The sequence below is a fragment of the Leptosomus discolor genome, chromosome 4, assembly GCF_034619465.1.
Source record: "Leptosomus discolor isolate bLepDis1 chromosome 4, bLepDis1.hap2, whole genome shotgun sequence".
NCBI lineage: Eukaryota > Metazoa > Chordata > Aves > Leptosomiformes > Leptosomidae > Leptosomus > Leptosomus discolor.
The window spans coordinates 57,706,931-57,717,199 of NC_141394.1; positions in this window are offsets into that span (position 1 = coordinate 57,706,931).

Below are 10,269 nucleotides of genomic sequence, written 5' to 3' on the forward strand. Positions count from 1 at the left end.
TTCACAGTAGTGTTGTGTTTTACATTTAAATGATCTGTCTTTGCTTGAAATTCCTCTAAGGAATCGTCCCAGTGATTTTATACATGTATGCTTTCCTCATGTAAATTGCTATTTTAAATTTTCTATGTAAAAGAGAAAACATTGGAAATATTTTATTGTAAAATGTTTTACTAAAGAGCCAGGCCATTATCCCACGTCAAAATGTATGCCTTTTCAATTCAGATACTCTCTCCAAGATATAAACTTCAGATCACCACTCTTAATTAAAATAAAAGTAACTAACTGTAGGACTGTATTTTGCCACTCTTATTCATGTTAAATAGTGCCTTACTCATCAAGTAGTTGCACTGAAGTTTGTGGGACTACTCTGAGATAATGTACTAGTAGCAGCTTTAGTAAGAGTGGCAGAAATCTGGCCTTTAGTGATGTAGTTTGCGATGAAATAACTGTATCATGGTTACAGACGTTTATGGTAAATTTTGAGAAGAAGTGTGGAAGAGATTAGTGGTATGTGAAGCTTCAGGATATGATTAATTCTGTAACGAGGGTTTAAGCTCGGTTAGTAAGAGATGCAAGTTGTAGCAGCTTGGGAAGTATGAAGGGAAGTTTACAATTATACCTTAGCTTAGGACTTGGTTAAAACAATAGTATTTTTAGAGTCTGCTTAACACAATTATTATACTCTGAAATGAGAAATCATATGTATTCATGTATTGTCTGCAGATCACTTAGCCTTGTAATGTTCATGATTGAAAAAGGAAGAGTGATGATGTGGTGTACCTAATGTAAATCGGTGGTTTAAAATGTCTGAATTATGCCAAACAAAAAATCATCTGTGCCATTTGCGGTTTCCTGGTAATCTTTTACTGAGTACTTGGATTGGGATAAAGGGCTTGTACTATGCACTTTTTATTGACTTAACAAAATAAATAGCAATCGTTAGTAATCTTTTGTCTTTGCCTCTTAGTCTTTGTATAAAATATAGGAGTGCACCAACCTGTCAATTTCTAAAGTAATTTGAAATCATCTAAAAATAAGTATCGGTAAAAATAGCATGTCATCTGTGTAGCTTTTAAAATGTAAATTCTAACTTTTCTAACGGACGCTTGCCTTCTGTATGTGTCTCAAGCAAGCCAGAATGAATTATAAGTGATTTCCAAGGTGTAAGAGACATTGATGACCAACATGGATGTCTCTGCCTTTTGCTCTTTGAAGTAGTTGTGCAACCTAGGAAGTCAAAAATAATACAGCAAGAAAAGTAATGGGAGAGGCCAAATACGCCAATTCCGCTTCTTCATTTTAGATCAAATCCTACTACTTTGGGATTTGCAGTCTATTTTTTAGTCCCAGTTCTTGGCAGTGATGGACCCAGAGCTGCCCCGAGGAAGGAAGGTTCTCCATTCGATCCGAGGCAGCATGTAGAAGTAGTAGGGACCTGCTGCTTCCTCACTGTTCCCGTGGAGCACAGCACTCTTCTTCCTCCAGCAGCAGAGTATGAAATGCTGAGCAGTGCCTCAGCAGCAGCTCAGATCCCATGTTAGGGATTCCTGTGTTAATCCAAGGAAAAAAAAAGGAAAACACCAGGGGAGCATTAGGGTTTAAAATAATATAAAGCTATCCAGAGATAGTGGTAATAAATACCAGAGAATCAGAAACAAAATCTGAATTTATTTTTAGTAATAAAAATTTTAAAAATAACAATTTAATAATAAATGCTTCAGGCATTTGAGTCCATTTAGAAACTGTATGATCTTAATTAGAGATCATTAATGTCTGCTCATCAAGGTTTACCCTTTTACTCAAACATAAGGTTATAAATAACCCCTAAAACTCAAGGTGGACTTTACTTACAAGTACACTTGTTAAAATGTTTGCCATGGAAAAGTGATACAGAAAGGAAATTACCACACATTTAAATTAACTATATGTTGAACGGATCTGCCTGAGACCTGGCTGTTCAAGACCACCAGGGAAGTGGAGATTACTCTGCCCCAAAGCCTGAAAAAAGCTGTATCCTGTCTAGGATGTTTGGAAGAAATACATCAAACCATTGCAGCAAAATATGCCATGAACGTTACGTGGGTTCCTTGCCAAAATGAACAACTTACGGTCTTCTCACCTTCAACCCTTACTTGTTCAGTACCAGCCAACAGCTGACAGTGCAATTCCCTGCAAAGACGTGGCCCTCGGGGAGGGGGAAGAGGCAGACTGTCCCACGGGGAGCCACATCCTCACTTGTAAACCAGCACAACTCTTACTGGCTTCCAGGGAGTTACACTCACCGACATCAGCTGAAGATTTGTCTCTTTTCATACAAGAATAACAGAACCTATGTTACTTAATCTTATATTAAAATCATTGCCAACTCCCATAGCAAGCACTTTGTAGTTAAATATAATAATCAGAAGAATCTGGCCTCCACATGACCTTTTTAACATCTGCAGGTAGGAGCGTTGGTTAAAGAGGGTGTCTGAAACAAATGTGTTTCAATACAGGAAAATAAATGTTAATTCACCATACGTATTCAGCTTTTTAAAGGTTTCACTCTTCTTGCTTGTATGGAAAGTGGTATTATAAAATATTTTATACAATGTTAATTGAAAATACCGTAGGAATTTCTAATCGAAGTAGCAAGCTTTAAAAAAAAAAAAGTATTTTGCATTCATGGGTTTTGTTATGACCTTCTCTGAGCCATAAATGATGAAACCGAGGAATAATTTCTGTGACTATGTAGTTTTCAGACTTATACCTGTTTTAAAATTCATGAAGATTATAATTTCTTCTGGTGCAAAAAATACCTTTAAAATGTAAAAGAAGATTTTAGAGCTGAGAAAACATGTTTCCTAAGCAGACCAACAAAAAAACCCACCATTGTACAACACAAAGATCACAGCCATTACTTAGACAGAAAAAGTAACTCTTAGAAAAGGTGTAGGAGCTCAGTTTAGAGCAGAACTTGAAGATGAAGTGATAAATGATAAACTGAATATAATTAGCAAGAAAATGATCCACAGAAGGCCCCACAGGACTGGACACTACACCAAGCAGTGCATGTAACACATCAAAATCTGCTTTGTTGGCGTGGTGATGGTGAGTAAAAATCCAGTTTCTTCAGCTCTCCTAGTGATTTCACGCAGCCTTGTTTTCCATCCTCAGTTTCACATAGGTGAAATAGAAAATCCACATAATCATTTTCCCACTTCATCAAATACTAGCTTGCAATTTGAATCTCTTGTCTCTGAGACCCCCTCTGGCTGTATGCTTCTGTGGGGCTTCAGTATGCAGGGGGCAGCGATTAGCTATATATATATAATATATATATATATTAGCTATACTGTAACAGTGGATCAAACCTTCACCTTGTTTTGTGTGAACAACTGTTAAGGCAATGGGACAACTCAGCTGAGCAAAACCCTTCAAAAAAGTCGTGCTACAAGATGATTTCTCTCCAACAGGGCTGTGAGGAAAAGCAGTGCCTTATCTGTCTATTCTTGCGCGTTAGTTTTAGCATCCACGGTTTCCTTATTGTCTTAGTGAAATGGCTGTTATGCCTGAAATGGCTCACCTGTTGGGAGATTTAGTACGTTCCACGTTCAGAAAAGCAATGCTGCTGCCCACAGCACTGCTTCTGAAAGAACAGCTTTGACGTCTGGTGTAATGTGCATGCTTTCCAGAAGAACATCAGAAGAGGGGAGGAAAAAAAAAAAGTGGTATTTACTAAAGAATAGATAAGGCCGTCAAATGTAGTCATGCCTGGGAGGAAGTGTGAATAATTCCTATGTGCTGAGAGATTTGAATAATCTAATTAGAGGAAGGTCATGTACTGGAAAACAAAACATTATCATGCAGGAACTAAAAGAACAGGGTTTGAGAGGACATTCTCATCAAGAGTTTTTGGGGTGGCCTTCCTCTGAATTTTAAGCATTGTTTTAACCCTGCACGGCTTTTGGTTTTCATTTATATTGCAATATTGTCCACAAGTCCAGCTGAAATTATTGTCCAGATGTTCTGGGCCCTGTACCAACAAACAGGCACGCTGACCCTCGCCAGAAACTCACTGCATTTTGGGACAAATTTTACCAATAATTGCAGTTTGGGGTGCTCGTTATTACTGACAAAAATATTGTACCAGATTAATCATAAGCTGTTTGGGCAAACTGTCAGATCAAACAGAGTTCTGGTAAGCCGGAGAGGTGGAGGTGAGGAGAGGGTGTAAGTAGGGACGTGCCAGGTGGAAAATGTCTCTCCTAGCGACTCGTACCGTTGGCTCTGCGCAGTTAACTGTTATGGTTGGCTCTGAGCACACATAGGAGCTCGGGCACTTGGCTGCCTGTGTCCAGAACTGGTGTATGGCTTGCTTTATGCAGCTGTTGGAGCCTTTTCCAGAGGAACACGCATGCCCAGTCCCACACAGCCCTGTGTAATCTCTTGAGCTGCATCTCCTTCCTTCCTCTTAGTGCTGTAAAACACAAAGCATGGAGTCAAATCAGATCCAACTGGTCTACATGCAAGACTTCTGGGCACTTTTGTGCCTCAGCCTGGGACTGTGGCCGAGTAGCTCCGATTTCCCCGTTACACGTGGGGCTGCCTCCTGGTTGTGCTGTGTCAAAAGTTAAAGAAAGGCTTGCCAAACGGTGGTTGTTGAATCTGTGTCAGATGTCAGTGTCACAAACTGATTACATGAACACAGCTGCCTTTAGTTAATGATGAGCCAAATCTGGCAGGGATTAGTCTGACATTAAACACTCCCTAGATATGATACAAAACTTCTTTCATATCCAGGGTTCCTTGCTGGCTTTTCCTCTCATCTCCAACATCAGGGTGCCAGCCAGGAGATTATGCAATCATGCACTCGCTTGCTCTTTCTTTTCTTCCCTCCCCTTCCCCTTATCCCCCAGATCCTTCATAAACCATGATTTCTCCCTTGCACAACAGAGCAGCTTGTACACAAGAGGTGAAGAGTGCACCCTCCACCCACCTTTGGCATTCAGATCGCCCTTCACTCGGTGACTTCTGGAAAGGCAGGGATGTGGCCTCGAGCCCACTCCCCCATTTTCCACCCAGAGAGGAGAATGTAGGATCCAATCTCATGCTGGTACCTGCTCTAGCCCTTGAGCCTATCAGCAAGACATTACCACTTTCCTTGACCAAGCTTTTTGAATGAAGCAGCCTTACATCTTTGGACTGCATGCTGCGTGATCCTGCTGGTGTTAGCCTTTGCCCGAGCACTCACTACAGCTCAGGTCTAAGAGCATACAGCAAAGGAATCCTTCATTTTCAGGATCAGGTCAAGTTTAGATAGAAGGCAGGCAACTGAACTGCTCAGGCTGGATTAGGCTGAGGCAGAAGATGTACCTTTAAGTACCTAAGGAAATCTATTGTCAAAACTTGAGTATGTTTTGATTTTATATACCTTTTGGAGTCCATCCCTGAAGACTAGGTTATAAACTCTGTCCTATGTGGATCTGTAGCCTAACATTTACGAATATCTAAAAATGCCTATTCTCCTCAAGCGAGTCTGTATGAATTATGACAAATCACCTTTCTTAGACATGGATGCTTCCATGAATTACAGTTCAGGCTGTTTTACATGAGGGTCTGAAAAGATGATCTCCTAGCAGGATGTGTAAGTGAGCAGTGCTCTTGGAAGTATAGATTACTTTCGTTAAACTATTATGCAAATGACAATCTTTAAAATGTAAAATCCCGGATAAATGGAACAGTGACTGACTAGTCCTACCAGCAGCTCTCTCAATTTTCATTTGAAATCAACACACATAAGTACTTACCTGAAAAAAAATGGACACTGAGATGAACCCTGTAGGGAGACCTCTGACCCAGTCTGCAACGCACGGAACAGTTTGGAGAGTGGCACTCCTTTGATGCTGTTGTTGAACTGAATAGATGTCCTCCTAAGATACCTTTCAGCAACAAGTTAAGGGGGTATTTTAGTTAAAATCTTGCATAATATACACATTAAGCTCCTAAATTATAAAGCCAAACCGGACTACTATGAACACCTCTTTTGACATCCACAGGATTTGCATTTATTTTTAGCACTAGAAAATATCTTTTAGAAAAACTTTCCAGAGACAGACCTTCTCTAAATTGTTTCAGTAGTTACTTAAATCTTCACTATGAGAAAACAAGTGTCTTGAATCTGAATTTGTCAAGCCTCAATTTTTATATATTATGTTTTGCTAATTTGAAAGATTATCAATTTTCTGTTCATGTAAGAAATGAGCATTGCAAAACTTCATTTTGCTCAACTGATTTTTAGACGTTACCTCCCAGAAAGGAATTTATAGCCCTGAGTTAGATACACAAACTCCCCGCACAGTGGGAAGGAAAGGCTGTCTCGGAGTGAGGTCCAGGCCAGTTGACATGCTGGAAGAGGGATCTGATCCATCTGATCTACTCAACTGGCAATGCTAAAGAAAAATATGCACCTGAAATCCTGTTCCTCGTGTTATTTAAGTTACTGACCCTGCACTGCAAAAGGATTCATAGCCCACACTGAGCCTCCACAAACATGGAGCAGAACTCACACTTTTATTTAAAAACGTGACCAGCAGTGGACCAGCCTCATCTGCGTGGTAGCAGCCCAGGGCTGTGTTTCCCCAACAGCGTGCTTCAGGAGGTTCAATGGTAGGCCCTGAAGTTTTATTGCCTCTGCGCGCTGCTGTAAAAAAGTCTACGTACTGGTAAACAATGGGTCTGCCTGAACAGAAAAACAACGAAAACCCCACCCAGTAATTCAGAATTTATTGCGTAACAAGTGGGAAGACCCAAGCTCCTGGCTGTTTCATTGCAGTGACTTTGAGCTCTGCATTTTTCCCCTGCCAGCAGTGCCCTCACCACCAGCAGCGTGCAGGCTACAGGGAAACAAGAGCAGCCCTCGTCATCCTTTCTGGGGAAGCTGTGCTGTTCTGCAAGAGAGAATCAAGATCCATGTCCCTGGATCAGCCCAGACCTGACAGCCAAACCAGGTATAGTTTATCAATGAAGGCCCTTTGCGAAGAGAAAAGAGACTGGGGTCCATTGCCTGCTCTGACATTCAAAACAGCTCTCAAATCATAGACTACAACCTAGACCTTTCTCTGCCCAGGAAAGGGTCATGATTACCAGACCTGAAAAATATTCCATTTCAAGCTCCTTGGCAAACTAACATAGCTGCAGGTGGAGAAATAGATCCCCATGTTTCTTTATAACCCACCGGATGCAGCGCTCCCCTGAGACACATATGCCTGAAGCCCCCAGCTGAGGAAGGCTCTGAAGTTCCTGCCCTCATTCTTAGCAAACCCAGTAACCAGGAGGTATTAGCCAACTCTAATGAATTACTAACTACCCATGCACACGGCAATAAGCAAAGGGAACTCCTTCTCACCAATGTGGCCTTGCACACAGCGACCACCGCTGTCTCTAGAAAACCCACTCCTGTTTGTGAGGCACACGCTAAGCACGCTTACATACCAACCACCACCCCTGGGGGACCACAGAAACGATCTGAAGTGGATTTGGCCTTGCCAACATAGCAACAGTCACATACAGAGGGACCAGATGAAGTTCTTAGTAGTGCAAATGTACACATTTATGGCTATTCCGAGACCTAAGGAGAGAGACAGGGGTTTTGAAGATGACAGTATAGGTAAGACTTACCCGGTAGTGAGAGCTCACCGAGCTTCTATTTGCTTTGCCCAGGCTTCCCTGGAAAAAAGGATGTGTTCAAAATTGAGACATCGTGCAAATTAGCAATGAGACAAGGCATTACTTGTTTTTACTTCAGGATAAACACGGTGAACCCTGCACGTTCGCCAGGCAGTTCTTTGGCTAACCACACTGGCTCCGCTAGGATCCTACACTGAGATTGCAAACCTCAGTAGGCTCTTTCAGTAGAAACACACATATTTTACAGTGCCATCTCTAAAGGTCCAGTGAGTTACAGTATGTACTCACTTAAATAGGCACAGATTCTTCTAGGGAAAGATCAGATCCTCCAGAGTAAAATAGTAACAGTAAAACATAAAACAGGAACAATTATTCCAATTTCTTTTTTACATACTTCAATATCTATGGACAAAAATACCATATTAAGAGCAAGGCAATACTTTATTTGCATTGTTAACAAGGACATTATCCACCTAATTTGGCAACATTTAACATAGAAATTGTATTTTGTTAAAATCATAAATGACTGCAGTATTGGAGATGCAGCAAAAAAACCCCAGCTGCTAGGAGATCCAGTGTAAGTGAAGTTGAATGCACTGGAGAGGTAAAGATGGCAGATTTCTCACAATATTTCTGCTCTCAAAGTCAGATGAAGTATACTAATAACGTATCACATTTATACAAAAAGCAAGAGTAGTATCTGAGAACTTTAATATAACTAGGCAAGAGATCCCTGGGCAGTGCCCAGATTACAGGGGCAAGGGAGTGCAAGCTCATTGTATTTCCTTGCTCTGGCAATGTTTGCCATCTGGACTTTAAACACTGTATTTTACTGTTACCTACCCACGTTTCTATTCAGTTATCTTTGTTGAGACAGCACCACGGTACAGGAGACAGAATGAACACAGTTTTGTGTTTCACAGCAAGCATAGCTGAAGGACCACAAATTATTCACATCCATATTATACCACCAAAATTAATTTATCTCATAAGAACACCCTGAGGCAGAAGAGGGAAGAGTTCAGTGAGGCACCCTGCTGAACTCCCTTACCCCATGGCTGGCACCTGACCTCTCTTGGGAGCCCAGACCTGACAGCCAAACCAGAGCTGCCGGGGGGGGGGGGGGGGAACGGGGGACGGGCACGGGGACACGGACACGGACACGGACACGACACCGGCCATGTTTGCGGTGGGGCCTGGAGGAGCACTTGCTTCTCACTGCGCCAGCCCTGCCACCACGGTCTCTGGGGACAAGACAGTCTGGGGATCCTTCCAGTGGCTCGGGGGGGGGGGGTCGGGCCGCAGCCTAGACCTCTCTACCAGAAAGAGGTAATGAGACCAGCCACCGCTCTAGCCGCCAGGATGCAAAAAAAAAAACCACACCCAAACCACAATAAAGCAAAGGGAGCGAGGTGTAAACCCCCCCAAATGGACAGACAGGAAAAAGGGCCGCCGGGGGCACGATCCCGCCCGAGGGCAGCGGACGCTCTAAAAGGGGACGGTCTCCCTCCCTCAGGGCTGACGGGTCACCGCGGTGCGGCGGGGCCCGCCCGGGCCCAGGCCCAGGCCCAGGCCCAGGCCCAGGCCTCGGCCTCGGAGACCCCAGCCGGGCCCGGAGGCCCTGCGGCCCCTCAGCCTCCCCTTGCGGCGGCGGGGCGGGGCGGGGCCGGGCCTGGCCTGCGCGGCCGGGGGCGCCGCCTGAGGTGCCCCGCGGCCATTCGCCGGCAGCGCGGCGGGGCGGGGCGGGGAGGTGGTGGGGCGGGCGGGCTCCGCGCCGGCCACCGCCCCCGGGGGAAGGGAGGAGGCGGGGCGGCCGCGCTCTGCGTTCGCGGGATGAAACAGGCGCCTCGGCCCCGCGGCGGCCCTTTAAATAGCCGCCGCTGCCGCCGCTCATCTTGTAGCGGAGCGTCGCCGTGAGCTCGCCGAGCATCCTCGCCGCAGCCGCACCCCCCCCGTTCCATCCGCGGCGGCGGGGCAGAATCGCGTCCCCCCGCAGTAAGTCTCTGGGCTGTGGGTACGGTGCCGGCCGCGGGTCCCCCCGCTGTCTTCCCTGGGGGCGCCTCGGGGCGGTGGCGGCCTTTCCCGCCGGCTGCCGCCCTCCAGAGCGCGGGGCCGCGTTCGGCCGGGTAGCCGCTCTCCACCGCAGCCAGCGGGAACCTTTCCGCTGGGCTCCCGGAGTTGGAGCTCCTGGGGGTCGGTCTCGGCCCGATGACACCCCCCCCTCCCCCCCCCACACACACCCGGCGAGGGAGCGGGCCGGGAGCCGATCCCTCTCCCTCCACCGAGGAGGAGGCGGGAGCTGCGGCCTCCGCGCTGACGGCGCCTTCCCTGGCCGAGGGGTTCCGGGGACAGGGCGGGGGCCGGGCCCGGCCCGGGGGTCCGGCCGAGAGTGGTCTGGCACGGCTGTGCCCGCCGTGGGGATGCGCCCGTGCCTCCCCCTGTGCGCTGCCTGCAGCAGTGGTCCCTGTTCATGCCTGGCACTATCGTGGCATCGGCAGTTCCTCGGCCCAAGGGGGTGGTATTTACGCTGACAGGCTTCAAAGCGACCACAAAAGACGCTTCCTCAACGGTCTGTGTGTGCTGGCGCTCCTGCAGTGGGGC